General features: G+C 39.6%; 1 protein-coding gene and 1 long non-coding RNA gene across 7 annotated transcripts in view; one reads left to right on the forward strand and one right to left on the reverse strand.

Annotated features, from left to right (window-relative positions):
* The window catches only part of GRM5 (glutamate metabotropic receptor 5), a 539,179-nt gene that overhangs the window by 190,133 nt on the left and 331,398 nt on the right, over window positions 1-17,648 (reverse strand). The gene's annotated exons all lie outside the window — the stretch shown is intronic.
* Window positions 1-17,648, forward strand: part of LOC103017033 (uncharacterized) — a 251,473-nt gene that overhangs the window by 185,897 nt on the left and 47,928 nt on the right. For 3 of the 4 annotated variants that reach the window (XR_009009248.1, XR_009009251.1, XR_009009249.1), the window contains one exon: window positions 571-719. This is a non-coding gene — a long non-coding RNA (uncharacterized LOC103017033). Of the gene's footprint in view, window positions 1-570; window positions 720-2,711; window positions 3,121-17,648 lie in introns of those variants that run through there. The other variant, XR_009009250.1, reaches the window with a different exon arrangement.

The following is a 17,648-nucleotide window of genomic DNA, read 5'->3' on the forward strand; positions in this document are numbered from 1 at the left end:
CCACATGGACAAGGTGCCAGGTGAGATTTAGGAACCCAGGACAGCCCTTGCCCTAAAAAATAAAGATCACTCCCTATGAAGGAAGGCAAAGATGAGCTGATCCTAGTTATTCCTCCCGAACTTACCAATCAGAGAAGTCACTCTACCTCCTCAGAGAGAAGCCCAGAGCCATGCTAATTAAGCTCCGTCTGAGGAAGAAAATCTTAGGAGTAGGAAAGAAACATTCCCAACATATGATGGGATCTGAGTGATGAAAGACTGGGGAGGGGAACAGCTGAACGTGAACTTTGTAAGCAAGCTCTGAGCAGGTGGAATAATGTAATGACTGATGCTAATTTTTTTCTTGATGCAAACAAGTCACCTACATTCTCTGACCCTTGGTTTTCTCATCTTCCGAGTTGGAGATAATAGTACCCATTTCACTGAACTCAATACATAGTAGCCGTGATTATGTCAACTGCCAGAGTAACTGGACTCTGGGGGTATGTTAAATAACTGGACAACTTTCTCCACAAAGTGACTTTGGGATTTTGAGTTTTATTAAATATCTGTTTCTTCCTAAGTTTTCAGCTTGGTGAGATCAAAGTCCTGTGTATTGGGTTTGCTCGAAGTGAATTGGACCTATTAAACACATTTAATCCACCATACTTCTGTAGCGTATAGGAAGACTCTGGTTTGAACTTGTGGAGCAGGAGAGAAGAACACCACAAGCACAGCAGGTATGATGAATAGCACCAAAAAAGTGTAGAGGTAAGAGCAAGGATTTGACACAGTCGAAGTGAAGTGGTGTGCATGTAAATGAAGACTGCCAAGGGGCATGAGGGTGGAAAGAACACTGGGCATAATATCATTTTCAGTTCCACCCTTCTCAGAGCTTCTAACTTTTTCGATGGGACCAGGCTAATGAGCCTGAACAAGCTTTAAACCAAACCGGCAAAGGGGATCTGCAATGCGTCAGGACCCTAAATGCCTATAAATGCATGATTGAACGTTCAGAAGACCGTTATGACCACACAGCTGAAGGTTAGTCGGGAGTACACTTTCTTGGTCTTTTAGAAAGCAATGTTATGGGTATTTTTATTTTATTATATACATATAAATGTTTATGGCTATAGAATCATCTTAGGCTATTGATTACCTGTGACTATTAGGGAAAGATGAACTATTTCTCTGGTATATGAATATGTTAGAATGCCAAAGGGCATCTGTCACACAGATTATTTTTCGAAGACTAAGTGACAAACTGAGATTTTCAAATGGAAATGATGTTACGCTTCCTGATGAAGTACCTGCTCTTAAATGAGCTCTGAACTTAACCATGTAAGCCTCGGCTTTGTGTCAGTTTAATGGCTGAGTTCAGGGAGATAAGTTATGTGTCTGGATCAATGGCTATAGAATAATCGGGAGGGATTATTTGCAGCCATCGAGGTGTGACATCTGATAAGGAGAAAGAAGATAACAGAGAGTTTGCATGCCTCTTAATTTCCATCAAATATAGTTTTAGAAGGAGGCTGAAGGGACTTGTCTGATTGCAACTTAACAGCCTCTAGAAGTGATTATGTAATGTGTAGGAGTGAGTTTATCTTTTAAAAATGTACAGTTCTTAGTTCCAAAGATGTACTTCCATTACTTCTACAGTGCAGATGTCCCCCTTGCTTTCTAAGACAAAATACTGAGATTCACTAAGAAGAAATTTTTCAAACAAGAGCTTATTTTGACTTTGTGTGGTCATATTGCTACTTTGAAAGGCTCCAGGTCAGTATTTTTAGGAAATAACTGGGACTTCTTTTTTGAGGAATTCTAGATCCCAAGTAATTCTACCTTTCCCATTCCCACAGAAGCAGTGATAGGATTCTAACATAGTGACTTAGACTACACTTGCTTTTAATATTTGAATGTTTCCTGGTGGGGTTTTTCGGTGTCCTTCAATTACAGTGGTCCTAAAGGAATATTTGTAATTTATTACAAATATCAAGGAATCAACACATATTTTTGGTAGTTGTGTTACAATAATGGTTAAGAATGACAGACGATTCGGATATTAAACTACTCATCATCATTTCCCCTTAGGTGGGATGTGTGATTTAGGTGAAATGGTCATTTAGAAGACCATGCTTGGGCAGTCCAAGTCAGACACACCTGGGTTTGATTATGGCATTTGATATTTGATAATGGAGTCCCGCTGGGAGAATTATCTAACATTCCTAAGCTTCAGTTTTTTCCTCGGTACAATGGGTTTTATAATGGTACCTACCTCATAGAATGATTGTGAGGATTGAATGGGATAATGTATGGTGCAGTATTTGGCATGCAGTAAGCCCTCAATATGTATTTGGAGTTAATACCTTTGAAGGAGAGAAGTAGAAGAAATCTTTGAACTTCATCAAACTTATCCCTAAACTCCAGAGAAGATTATGGTTAAATTTCACATCAGACGATTGTGTAATTTTAAAAGGTTTTCTGGACAAGGTGATAGTGTACCTTGTGTGTGATTTTCCTTTAAAATGTTTTTCCTTCCAAGCCTGCCAGCTGCAATTTAAGCCCTTATTTTTTTCCCATTATTTCCGGATTGGCACAGGAGCTGATTTAGCATATAATTTGTGTCTCGTGTGTATTCAGTATGTAGCATATATAACTGTTATATATAGTATGTTTATAAAATGCTCATCATGGAATCAGATCCTAAGTCAGCAATTCTCTTTCACATGCAGCTGCATCCAAATGAATCTTTCCCTGGGGAAGGAAATATTTTATTTTCCCTCCAAGGCCACAAGAAGCCAGGAACATGAAGAGGAGCTGACAGAAGGCAGTTTTTATCTCAGGGAGAGCTGCTTTTTCCTGACAGTGGTGCTGGAGTGACCCTTGTGTTTGGTTCTGTCATTAAGGATTGATGTACTTGTGTATGGCTTCCCAGAGAAGCATTTATGCTTTGTGATTGATTCCCTGTGAGGATTAGAATAGCACTTTGCAAGTGCCCATTCAATACTCATTTGTTAAGCAATAGTAAAATACAATAAATGGATAACTGTAGCAGCCCAGCCGTGCAAAGCCAATGTTCCCTATCTATCTTTCAACTTTGGGTGGTGCAGTATACAAGTGACACAACAGGGCACATGTTATAGAGTAAAGATTTAGTAGAGTATTTTTGGCCTCAGATTCATGGACTGCATAAATGGCATGTGAAGTTATTTTACTTTATTTTTTTTTTATTTTATTTTTTTAATTAATTAATTAATTTTTTTGGCTGCGTTGGGTCTTTGTTGCTGTGCGCGGGCTTTCTCTAGTTGCGGCGAGTGGGGGCTACTCTTCGTTGCGGTGCACAGGCTTCTCATTGCAGTGGCTTCTCTTGTTGCGGAGCCTGAGCTCTAGGTGCGCGGGCTTCAGTAGTTGCAGCACGCAGGCTCAGTAGTTGTGGCACACGGGCTTAGTTGCTCCGTGGCACGTGGGATCTTCCCAGACCAGGGATTGAACCTGTGTCCCCTGCATTGGCAGGCAGATTCTTAACCACTGCGCCACCAGCGAAGTCCCATGCCACGTGAATTTAAATCTACATGGATGAAGCTGACTACAACATAAGTGCAAAATTGTGAGTCAATGGGAAAGTGCTTTTGTCTGGACAGAGGTTTCATAACTTTCATCAGTTTCTTACAGAATCCACAATTCAAAAATTAAGGACCATATTCAAGACCAAGGTGCTAAATTCATAGAATTCTCTTTGTATGCAAGTCCACTCATTAAATATTTAATCACATTTTGCCTGAAAATGTTTATATGTGTATATCTTGGCACTATTTCCAGTCAGTTATGATAACCAAAAACCTAGAAAGTCATTCTAGACATCATCTCTCCCGTATGTAATCTAGCATCAAGTGCCGTCGAGTTTACTGATTAAATACTTTTCAAACCCATTCATTTTTCTCCAGCTCTACCAGCTGAGCCTTGTCTATGCTACCGTCATGTTTCATCAGAACAGCTGCAATAGCCCCGTAACTCTGTCATCATCCAGTCTTGTCCTCTCTGCCAGTCCATTCTCCACAGGGCAGTTAGGGGACCTTTTAAACATGCAAATCTGATTACATCCTTCCCTGATTAAGATGATTTAGTAATAAGTTCTCTCAGGGAAAGACGAAAGTCCTGAACATGACCATGTATGGTGTGGCCCTTGCTTACCCCTGCAGTCCTGCTATGCTGCACACTCCAGCCAGAATAACCTTCTTTTAATCCTTCATACGTGCCATGTCCTCTTTTGCCAAAGGGCCTCAGCACATATTGTTCCCTCTGCCTTGAATACTCCTTTTTATTTTGTTCATCCAGTTAATTGTAGTAATGCTTCATTTCTACATGCAGTAGACATTACATTAGGAAAATCTTCCATGACCCCCATGATTAGGTCCATTCCACTATATACACATTCATGGAACCACACTTCCCTATTTCAGAGCACTTATCACAATTGTACGTTTTTATTTACTTTGTGATTTTTTGATAAATGTGAATCCTTCCAATTAGACTCTAGGCTTCATGAAAGCAAGTACTCTTTATTGTTGAATTTCCACAGCTTGGCATTCTTCCTGGTACAGAGGAGGCATCAGTAAGTATTTGCTGAGAGAATGAATGGATGGTCTCTTCTATTGAACTATAAGGTTTTTAGAAGTAGAAATGATAGCTCTGTAGTGGATTGAACAAATTGAAAGATTTCCTGCCACCTTCCCTAAGATCAAATGCCCTCTCCATTCACTTTCTAGCTATGTGGTCTTGGGTCCCTCTGAGTCTCTGTGTTCTAGAAGTGGTTACTACCTATGAGTAGTAACTATTGTTATTTCAAGTTTACAGACGAAGAAAACTGAGGCTTAGTAACAGCAAAGAGATAAACCATTCCTCCTATGTGTTAGTATCCTATTCTTACAAATAAAAGAGTTGGATTAATCTCTAAGGATCATTCTTGATTATGCAGTCTAAAAGCTTTTGGGATGAAAGCTTCTGTAGCTTGAGATAGTCTGTTATCTACATTCAGTAGGTCATTTGGGATAGAGACTTAAACCTGTAGACAGAAACAGAAGAACAGAAGCTCTGGATCTCAGCACCACTTATTGAAGAGGCTGTCCTTTCTTCACTGTATATTCTTGCCTCCTTTATCAAAGATAAGGTGACCATATATGCGTGGGTTTATCTCTGGGCTTTCTATCCTGTTCCATCGATCTGTATTTCTGTTTTTGTGCCAGTACCATACTGTCTTGATTACTGTAACTTTGTAGTATAGTCTGAAGTCAGGGAGCCTGATTCCTCCAGCTCCTTTTTTCTTTCTCAAGATTGCTTTGGCTATTCGGGGTCTTTTGTGCTTACATACAAATTGTGAAATTTTTTGTTCTAGTTCTGTGAAAAATCCCAGTGGTAGTCTGATAGGGATTGCATTCAATCTGTAGATTGCTTTGGGTAGTAGAGTCATTTTCACAATGTTGATTCTTCCAATCCAAGAACGTGGTATATCTATCTCTCCATCTATTTGTATTGTCTTTAATTTCTTTCATTAGTGTCTTACAATTTTCTGCATACAGGTCTTTTGTCTCCTTAGGTAGGTTTATTCCTAGATATTTTATTCTTTTTGTTGCAAAGGTAAATGGGAGTGTTTTCTTAATTTCACTTTCAGATTTTTCATCATTAGTGTATAGGAATGCAAGAGATTTCTGTGCATTAATTTTGTATCCTGCTACTTTACCAAATTCATTGATTAGCTCTAGTAGTTTTCTGGTAGCATCTACATGTAAAAGAATGAAATTAGAACACTCCCTAACACCATACACAAAAATAAACTCAAAATGGATTAAAGACCTAAATGTAAGGCCAGACACCATCAAACTCTTAGAGGAAAACATAGGCAGAGCACTCTATGACATAAATCACAGCAAGATCCTTTTTGACCCACCTCCTAGAGAAATGGAAATAAAAACAAAAATAAATAAACAAATGGGACCTAAGGAAACTTAAAAGCTTTTGCACAGCAAAGGAAACCATAAACAAGGTGAAAAGACAACCCTCAGAATGGGGGAAAATATTTGCAAATGAAGCAACTGACAAAGGATTAATCTCCAAAACATACAAGCAACTCATGCAGCTCAATATCAAAAAAACAAACAACCCAATCCAGAAATGGGCACAAGACCTAAATAGACATTTCTCCAAAGAAGACATACAGATTGCCAACAAACACATGAAAGAATGCTCAACATCACTAATCATTAGAGAAATGCAAATCAAAACTACAATGAGATATCATCTCACACCAGTCAGAATGGCCATCATCAAAAAATCAACAAACAGTAAATGCTGGAGAGGGTGTGGAGAAAAGGGAACCCTCTTGCACTGTTGGTGGGAATGTAAATTGATACAGCCGCAACGGAGAACAGTATGGAGGTTCCTTAAAAAACTAAAAATAGAACTACCACACGACCCAGCAATCCCACTACTGGGTATATACCCTGAGAAAACCATAATTCAAAAAGAGTCATGTACCAAAATGTTCATTGCAGCTCTATTTACAATAGCCAGGACATGGAAGCAACCTAAGTGTCCATCGACAGATGAATGGATAAAGAAGATGTGGCACATGTATACAATGGAATATTACTCAGCCATAAAAAGGAACAAAACTGAGTTATTTGTAGTGAGGTGGATGGACCTAGAGACTGTCATACAGAATGAAGTAAGTCAGAAAGGTAAAAACAAATACCGTATTCTAACACATATATATGGAATCTAAAAAAAACAAAACAAAAAAAAGAAAATGGTCAGAAGAACCTAGGGGCAAGACAGGAATAAAGATGCAGACCTGAACCAAGATGGTGGAGTAGAAGGACGTGCTCTCACTCCCTCTTGCGAGAACACCAAAATCACAACTAGCTGCTGGACAGTCATCGACAGGAAGACACTGGAACTCACCAAAAAAGATACCCCACATCCAAAGACAAAGGAGAAGCCACAATGAGACAGTAGGAGGGGCGCAATCACAGTAAAATCAAATCCCGTAACTGGTGGGTGGGTGACTCACCGACTGGAGAACACTTATACCACAGAAGTCCACCCACTGGAGTGAAGGTTCTGAGACCCACGTCAGGCTTCCCAACCTGGGGCTCTGGCAGGGGAGGAGGAATTCCTAGAGAATCAGACTTTGAAACCTGGTGGGAATTCATTGCAGGACTTTGACAGGACTGGGGGAAACAGAGACTCCACTCTTGGAGGGCACACACAAAGTAGTGTGAGCATCAGGACCCAGGGAAAGGAGCAGTGACCCCAGGGGAGACTGAAACAGAGCTACCTGCTAGTGTTGGAGGGTCCCTGCAGAGGTGGGGGGGGGGACTGTGGCTCACTGTGGGGACAAGGACACTGGCAGCTGCAGTTCTGGGAAGTACTCCTTGGCATGAGCCCTCCAAGAGTCTGTCATTAGCCCCACCAAAGAGCCCAGGTAGGCTCCAGTGTCAGGTTGGCTCAGGCCAAACAACCAACAGGGAGGGAACCCAGCCCCACCCATCAACAGTCGAATGGATTAAAGTTTTACGGAGCTCTGACCGCCACAACAACAGTCAGCTCTACCCACCACCAGAGCCTCCCATCAAGCCTCTTAGATAGCCTCAACCACCAGAGGACAGACAGCAGAAGCAAGAAAAACGACAATCCTACAGCCTGTGGAACAAAAACCATATTTACAGAAAGATAGACAAGATGAAAAGGCAGAGGGCTATATACCAGATGAAGGAACAAGAAAAAACCCCAGAAAAACAACTAAATGAAGTGGAGATAGGCAACCTTCCACAAAAAGAATTCAGAATAATGATAGTGAAGATGATCCAGGACCTTGGAATAAGAATGGAGGCAAAGATTGAGAAGATGCAAGAAATGATTAACAAAGACCTAGAAGAATTAAAGAACAAACAAACAGAGATGACCAATACAATAACTGAAATGAAAACTACACTACAAGGAATCAATAGCAGAATAACTGAGGCAGAAGAACGGATAAGTGACCTGGAAGACAGAATGGTGGAATTCACTGCTGCGGAATGGACTAAAGAAAAAAGAATGAAAAGAAATGAAGACAGCCTAAGAGACCTCTGGGACAACATTAAACGCAACAACATTCGCATTATAGGGGTCCCAGAAGGAGAAGAGAGAGAGAAAGGACCAGAGAAAATATTTGAAGAGATTATAGTCGAAAACTTCCCTAACATGGGAAAGGAAATAGCCACCCAGGTCCAGGAAGCACAGAGAGTCCCATACAGGATAAACCCAAGGAGAAACACGCCAAGACACATAGTAATCAAATTGGCAAAAATTAAAGACAAAGAAAAATTATTGAAAGCAGCAAGGGAAAAATGACAAATAACATACAAGGGAACTCCCATAAGGTTAACAGATGATTTCTCAGCAGAAACTCTACAAGCCAGAAGGGAGTGGCATGATATACTTAAAGTGATGAAAGGGAAGAACCTACAACCAAGATTACTCTACCCAGCAAGGATCTCAGTCAGATTCAATGGAGAAATCAAAAGCTTTACAGACAAGCAAAAGCTAAGAGAATTCAGCACCACCAAACCACCTCTACAACAAATGCTAAAGGAACTTCTCTAAATGGGAAACACAAGAGAATAAAAGGACCTACAAAAACAAACCCAAAACAATTAAGAAAATGGTCATAGGAACATACATATCAATAATTACCTTAAATATGAATGGATTAAATGCTACAACCAAAAGACACAGGCTTGCTGAATGGATACAAAAACAAGACCCATATATATGCAGTCTACAAGAGACCCACTTCAGACCTAGGGATACATTCAGACTGAAAGTGAGGGGATGGAAAAAGATATTCCATGCAAATGGAAATCAAAAGAAAGCTGGAGTAGCTATACTCATATCAGATAACATAGACTTTAAAATAAAGAATGTTACAAGAGGCAAGGAAGGACACTACATAATGTTCAAGGGATCAATCCAAGAAGAAGATATAACAATTATAAATATATATGCACCCAACATGGGAGCACCTCAGTACATAAGGCAACTGCTAACAGCTCTAAAAGAGGAAATCAACAGTAACACAGTAATAGTGGGGGACTTAACACCTCACTTACACCAATGGACAGATCATCCAAAATGAAAATAAATAAGGAAACAGAAGCTTTAAATGACACAATAGACCAGATAGATTTAATGGATATTTATAGGACATTCCATCCAAAAACAGCACATTACACATTCTTCTCAAGTGTGCACGGAACATTCTCCAGGATAGATCACATCTTGGGTAACAAATCAAGCCTTGGTAAATTTAAGAAAATTGAAATCATATCATGCATTTTTTCTGACCACAACACTATGAGATTTGAAATGAATTACAGGGAAAAAAATGTGAAAAGCACAAACACATGGAGGCTAAACAATACGTTACTAAATAACCAGGAGATCACTGAAGAAGTCAAGAGGAAATCAAAAAATACCTAGAACAAAATGACAATGAAAACACGACGATCCAAAACCTATGGGATGCAGCAAAAGCAGTTCTAAGAGGGAAGTTTATAGCTATACAAGCCTACCTCAAGAAACAAGAAAAATCTCAAGTAAACAATCTAACCTTACATCTAAAGGAACTAGAGAAAGAAGAACAAACAAAACCCAAAGTTAGCAGAAGGAGAGAAACCATAAAGATCAGAGGAGAAATAAATGAAATAGAAACAAAGAAAACAATAGCAAAGATCAATAAAACTAAAAGCTGGTTCTTTGAGAAGATAAACAAAATTGATAAACTATTAGCCAGACTCATCAAGAAAAAGAGGGAGAGGACTCAAATCAATAAAAGTAGAAATGAAAAAGGAGAAGTTACAACAGACACTGCAGAAATACAAAGCATCCTAAGAGACTACTACAAGCAACTCTATGCCAATAAAATGTACAACCCAGAAGAAATGGACAAATTCTTAGAAAGGTATAACCTTCCAAGACTGAACCAGGAAGAAACAGAAAATATGAACAGACCAATCACAAGTAATGAAATTGAAACTCTGATTAAAAATCTTCCAACAAACAAAAGTCCAGGACCAGATGGCTTCACAGGTGAATTCTATCAAACATTTAAAGAAGAGCTAACACCCATCCTTCTCAAACTCTTCCAAAAAATTGCAGAGGAAGGAATACTCTGAAACTCATTCTATGAGGCCACCATCACCCTGATACCAAAACCAGACAAAGATACTACAAAAACAGAAAATTACAGACCAATATGAGTGATGAATATAGATGCAAAAATCCTCAACAAAATAATAGCAAACAGAATCCAACAACACATTAAAAGGATCATACACCACAATGAAGTGGGATTTATCCCAGGGATGCAAGGATTCTTCAATATACGCAAATCAATCAATGTGATACATCATATTAACAAATTGAAGAATAAAAACCATATGATCATCTCAATAGATGCAGGAAAAGCTTTTGACAAAATTCAACACCGATTTATGATAAAAACTCTCCAGAAAGTGGGCATAGACGGAACCTACCTCAACATAATAAAGGCCATATACGGCAAACCCACAGCAAATATCATTCTCAATGGTGAAAAAGTGAAAGCATTTCCTCTAAGATCAGGAACGAGACAGGGATGTCCACTCTCACCACTATTATTCAACATAGTTTTGGAAGTCCTAGCCACGGCAATTAGAGAAGAAAAAGAAATAAAAGGAATACAAATTGGAAAAGAAGAAGTAAAACTGTCACTGTTTGCAGATGACATGATACTATACATAGAGAATCCTAAAAATGCCACCAGAAAACTACTAGAGCTAATCAATGAATTTGGTAAAGTTGCAGGATACAAAATTAATGCACAGAAATCTCTTGCATTCCTATACACTAATGATGAAAAATCTGAAAAAGAAATTACAGAAACACTCCCATTTACCATTTCAACAAAAAGAATAAAATACCTAGGAATAAACCTACCAAGGGAGACAAAAAGACCTGTATGCAGAAAACTATAAGCCACTGATGAAAGAAATTAAAGATGATACCAACAGATGGAGAGATATACCATGTTCTTGGATTGGAAGAATCAATATTGTGAAAATGACTATACTACCCAAAGCAATCTACAGATTCAGTGCATTCCCTATCAAATTACCAATGGCATTTTTTATGGAACTACAACAAATCATCTTAAAATTTGTATGGAGACACAAAAAACCCCGAATAACCAAAGCAGTCTTGAGGGGAAAAAAACGGAGCTGGAGGAATCAGACTCCCTGACTTCAGACTATACTACAAAGGTACTTTAATCAAGACAATATGGTACTGGCACAAAAACAGAAACATAGATCAATGGAACAAGATAGAAAGTCCAGAGATAAACCCACGCACCTATGGTCAACTAATCTATGACAAAGGAGGCAAAGATATACAAAGGAGAAAAGACAGTCTCTTCAATAAGTGGTGCTGGGAAAACTGGACAGCTACATGTAAAAGAATGAAATTAGAACACTCCCTAACACCATACACAAAAATAAACTCAAAATGGATTCAAGACCTAAACGTAAGACTATATAACTCTTAGAGGAGAACATAGGAAGAACACTCTTTGACATAAATCACAGCAAGATCTTTTTTGATCCACCTCCTTGAGTAATGGAAAATGGAAACAAAAATAAACAAATGGGACCTAATGAAACTTCAAAGCTTTTGCACAGCAAAGGAAACAATAACAAGACGAAAAGACAGCCCTCAGAATGGGAGAAAATATTTGCAAATGAATCAACGAACAAAGGATTAATCTCCAAAGTATATAAACCGCTCATGCAGCTCAATATTAAAGAAACAAACAACCCACTCCAAAAATGGGCAGAAGACCTAAATAGACATTTCTCCAAAGAAGACATACAGATGGCCCAGAAGCACATGAAAAGATGCTCAACATCACTAATTATTAGAGAAATGCAAATCAAACTACAATGAGGTATCACCTCACACCAGTTAGAATGGGCATCATCAGAAAATCTACAACAAACGCTGGAGAGGGTGTGGAGAAAAGGGTACCCTCTTGCACTGTTGGTGGGAATGTAAATTGATACAGCCACTATGGAGAACAGTATGGAGGTTCCTTAAAAAAGTAGAAATAGAATTACCATATGATCCAGCAGTCCCACTACTGGGCATAAACCCAGAGAAAACCATAATTCAATAAGACACATGCACCCCAATGTTCATTGCAGCACTATTTACAATAGCCAGGTCATGGAAACAACCTAAATGCCCATCGACAGACGAATGGATAAAGAAGTTGTGGTACATATATACAATGGAATATTACTCAGCCATAAAAAAGAACGAAATTGAGTCACTTGTTGAGACGTGGATGGATCTATAGAGACTGTCATACAAAATGAAGTAAGTCAGAAAGAGAAAAGCAAATATCGTATATTAACTCATGTATGTGGAACCTAATAAAATGGTACAGATGAACCGGTTTGCAGGGCAGAAGTTGAGACAGATGTAGAGAACAAATGTATGGACACCAAGGGGGGAAAACCACGGTGGGGTGGGGATGGTGGTGTGCTGAATTGGGTGATTGGGATTGACATGTATACACTGATGTGTATAAAATTGATGATTAATTACCTGCAGTATAAAAAAAGAAACAAACAAAAAAAACAACTAATACTAAACTTTCTTTGGGTTATTTGTATGGAAATATGTTAATATAAATGTTTTAGACATTACATGAAATTTCTAAAAATCTTATATGTTCTCGTATAATGTTATGTCATAATTCTAGTTATTACTTTAAAATGTATATCTCAGAAATAACTAAATTTCCTTGTCAATTGCATTATTATGAACTTTCATCAAATCTTTGACCGTGGTCATTTTTAAGTCTTTTGTTATTTACAGACAGTTCCGGGTGTACTCTGATGCTTTTGCAAAAATGTTCCTATAAAAGGGTTTCATCTTCAAGGAATTCATGGAAAAGACTCTGACAAGTTCAGGTTTCTGGTAACTGACTATACTGCTAAACTGAATGAATAAGTATTTTCAGAACTCTAATGGAAAACTGATGAATTCATAAAAGTCCTAACAAAGATCAAGATGAAAAAAAATTAATTACATGGGACTGAGTGAACTGATGAGGATGCTTATACATTTGATCTTAGCCAAAAGGCCGAGAAGCGATGATGAGGATGCTTATAATGTTTGTGACTTTCCGTTTGAATAAAAAAAAAATCCCACAAGGACTCAGAGGCAAAAAATATACAAATGAATTTTCACTGCAAAGTAAAGGAGCTGTTACAGTGGAGGATTACTCGACTGAATGTCAATATTATGACATAGTATGAGTGTGTTTCGTGTTTGGTAATTGCAATCGTTGTTGCTTTTGTTGTGGTCATCCATTTACAATGCTTGGTGTCAGTTTATCTCTTGTAAAAATAAAATATAGTGTGTGTGTGTGAAAAAAAAAAAAGATGCAGACCTACTAGAGAATGGACTTGAGGATACGGGGAGGAGGAAGGTTAAGCTGGGACAAAGTGAGAGAGTGGCATGGACATATATACACTACCAAATGTAAAATAGATAGCTAGTGGGAAGCAGCCGCATAGCACAGGGAGATCAGCTTGGTGCTTTGTGACCGCCTAGAGGGGTGGGATAGGGAGGGTGGGAGGGAGGGAGACACAAGAGGGAAGAGATATGGGAACATATGTATATGTATAACTGATTCACTTTGTTATAAAGCAGAAACTAACACACCATTGTAAAGCAATTATACTCTAATAAAGATGTTAAAAAAGAAAAAGAAGAAATAGAAAATTGAGCGAACAATTGGAATTTGGAATTAGCAGTTCACTGAAAATAAATATGAAAGGCTTAAAAGCAAAAAAAAAAAAAAAAAAAAGAAGCTCTGGATCTGACTTTTTAGTGAAGCTTCTTTTTTTCAAGTATATAAATAAAAAACTGATTGTGGAATCAGACCCCATGCAAGGTTTAGAGGTACCAAACTTCCCTCATTTTCTAGGCCTTATCTCTGTCAGTATTGTCCTTTGAAATATGTGCAGTGGTTGCGGTGGGGTGCAATGAAGATCACTTTCCAGGACCAAGGGGTTCATTCTCTCAGCTGCCAGGAGTGTTGACTGCTGACGGCTCCCAACTGAGCCCCTCTCCCAACAGTTACCTCAACTAAAGGAGCGAGGAAGCTGCCTCGCACCAGGCACTCAACATCCATGCGAGCACCCCGCTTCCAGTGACTGCTAGATGGGGAGGCACAAAGGCAGACCCTGTTACTCGAATTGGGACAACTCTGAGGGGTGAAGTAGCAATCCACTGTAAGATGAAAAAGTGGTACACTTTGGATCAGGCATGAGCAAGCCCAGCAAGCACTCATGTGCCAAATAAGTAGATGCTCCAGATTCCATGTCATCCACTACTATTAAATCAGTAATTCTCCCAAAGCCAATACCTATGTCTGCATGGGGAGTCTCTCTTGACCCAATGACAGAAGAGAAAAAAGCTAAGCTTGCTTAATGGATGAACTGGTGTATGGGTACAAGGCAAAACTGGGCTGTTGCTACACCACAAACCTCCTTAGGGTGGCCCTGAAAAATGGTGGTGAGAGAAAATCCTCCCAGTGGGCAGAAGTTTGGTGGATATTCACTTACGTGAAAAGTGGCCTAAAGTAGAATATATATGGATTATTGGACAGTGTTGAATGTCTGGTTAATCAGGGGCCTGCAAGGGAAAGAAAAGGAAATCAACAGCAAGGAGATCTGGGGAAAAGACACGTGTATGGACCTAGGAGAGTGGCCAGAGTGTGAAGAGCTTTGTGTTGCACGTTAAAGTTCATCAGAGAGCATCCATCACAGAGCAGGCACCAAACAACCACTTGATAGCTGTCATTCTCTGTCACAGGGCACAAGGGGCTCAAAAGAAGGGTACCTACTGATTATGCATGTGTCTAACAGCATGGGCTCTCATCCTCCAAGATTGATCTAGCTACTGGCAGTGTCCAAGGTTTAACCTATAAGCAACAGAGACCATGTTCAAGTCCCCAGTGTGGCAATGTTGCTCAAGGAGACCCACCAGCCACTTGATGGCACGTTGTCTGTGTTGTACTTCTTCCATCTTGAAATGGGCAGTGATTTATTTTCACTGATATCAACACATAATCCATTTATGGATTTACCTTTCCTGCCCACAGGACCTCAGCCAGCATCACTAAATGACAGTTCACAAAATGTCTGATCCACCAACACGGGCTCCTGCATGATTTTGCACTAGAGCAAGGGATTCACTGATCAGCCAAAGAGGTGTGGCAGTGGTCAAATATCCATTAGATTCACTGGTCCTATCACATACTGCACCTCCCAGAAGCTGCCCGCCTTATAGAGTAATGGGATAGCATCCTGAAGGTACAACTGAGGTATTAGCTTGGGTACAATGCCCTGCAAGGATGGGATATCATTCTCTAAGACTTAGTGAACATCTTTGATGTATGAAGTGGTGCTCTGTCTCTAGTAGATAGAATACATTGGTTCATCAACCAAGCATTGGAACTATGAGAGGTACCACCCACTTACCATCACTCCAAGTGTCTCACTTTGGGTATTTGTATTTTGCCGCCCTAGACATCTAGGTTCTGTGACTCTAGAGGTCCTGGCTCCCCAAGAGGGATGCTTCCAGCTGGGACAAGCAAGTATCCTAATAAACTTTTAGCTTTAGCTGCCACTTAGTCACTTTAGGCTTCTTGGGTGAAGAGATCCGCAAGCAAGGAAAGGAACCACCATCTTGACCTGAATAATCGACCCAATCACCAAGAAGAGGAAGAGCTGCCAATACACAATGGCCATAATGACAGGGAAGAGTATGATTGCCACTTGGGTGAATCACTGGAGTGTCTTCTGGTACCTCCCTGTTCTATCTTGACAGAAAATGATCAAGTGCATGGACTATGAAGGACATAGTCATAGCTCAGGAGCTCAGATCCCTCAGGGATGAAGCTCTGGATCACCATCAGTAGGTAAGCCATTAGGACAAGCATAGCCAAGGGTGCTTGCCAAGAGTGAGGGAAATCTAAAATGGGTAGTAGAAGAAGGATAGAGGATTGAGGAAGGATTGAGTCAGTTAAGGATTCAAGGTCAGCATCAGAGATGGGGCCTCTAATTTGTTCCACCAACCTCCCTTTGGTATGTTTCCCCAGGACAGTAGACCAATCAAAATCTTGGCACAGCTATTTCTGGTCAACTCAGTATATGAAGCAACTAGATTCAAATGGTACAGGGAACAGACTGTGGTAGATGCAGGGAAGCTGCTTTGTCCAAGGTACACCTCATCCATAGGTGCAGTCATGCGATTTAGAGGTACAAAGGGAGACAACTTGCTTCAAAAGCGGAAAGGTTATCAAGCTCAAGAGTACTAAAGGATCAGAGAAAGTGTTCTGTTCCACCTGCCTCACAGTTTAGCTTCTCTTTCTGTCCAGTTCTCCTTTGCTCATCCTTCATAGGTGCTGTTACCAAGAATACCCTACAGTAAAGCTCCTACAAAATCCTCAGATTTTTGGTGTCTGTATCCTGGAGACCCAGCCTATGACATTGTGTTATGATCCCCAAAGGAAATTCAGCTAATCTTACATATTTGGTGTTTATTTGACTTTATGGGAAGGTGACGTGTACTTGAGGGTAACTTAAAAGGTGCTTTGGGACCATTTCTTAGGGTCAAAGCTATATAATTCATTGAATTAAGACTCATTACTAAGGTGTTATTGGCTGAATTATGTCCCTTACAAATTTATATGTTGATGTCTCGACCGCCAGTATCTAAGAATATAAACATATTTGGAGATAAGGTCTTTAAAGAGGTAATTAAGTTTAAATGAGGTCTTGGGGGGTGCTTAATCCAATTGGAGTCATGGCCTTATAAGAAGAAGAGATTAGGAGACACAGAGAGACACCTGGGGTGTGCATGCACAGAGGGATGACCATGTAAAGAGGCAACAAAAGGGTGGCCAGCTGCCAGCCAAGGAGAGAGGCCTCAGAGGAAACCAACCCTGTAGCATCTTGATCTTGGAATTCCAGCCTCCAGAACAATCCTTTCTGTTGTTTAAAGGCCCAGTTTGTGGTATTTCATTATGGCCACTCTAGCAAACTAATACATGCAGGGATGTTTTAAATGAGAGGATTGCAGATCCTATTTGATTTAATAAGCAAATATTTTCTCAAGATGGCCAACTCAAAATGGAGAATTCAGTCTAAAATCTTGCTGTATATAAACTCTAAATCATTAGTAGATGTCAATATCCAGGAGAAAGGTCTGGGTCCCACCAGATAACCATTCCCTGGCATGTGTTGGTACCTCGCTTGGAATAATCAAGATCCCTAAAGCAAATACTTAAAGAGAGAAAGAAGTCTCTTCTTCGTCTTAATATTCCCTACTTTTTTGATTATATTCTAAAGAATAAGAATTGCAATCTCTTTCCAAGAAACTTATCACCTTGTGTCTAGGATTGGACACCTGAAGAATGGGATAGGAACACCTAGTATTACCTTAAAATGCCCGATCCCCAATCTATGATCACAGTGGGACTACAGGCAGGCCAAACCAAGCCGAGTTAGGAGTTT

The sequence above is a fragment of the Balaenoptera acutorostrata genome, chromosome 9, assembly GCF_949987535.1.
Source record: "Balaenoptera acutorostrata chromosome 9, mBalAcu1.1, whole genome shotgun sequence".
NCBI lineage: Eukaryota > Metazoa > Chordata > Mammalia > Artiodactyla > Balaenopteridae > Balaenoptera > Balaenoptera acutorostrata.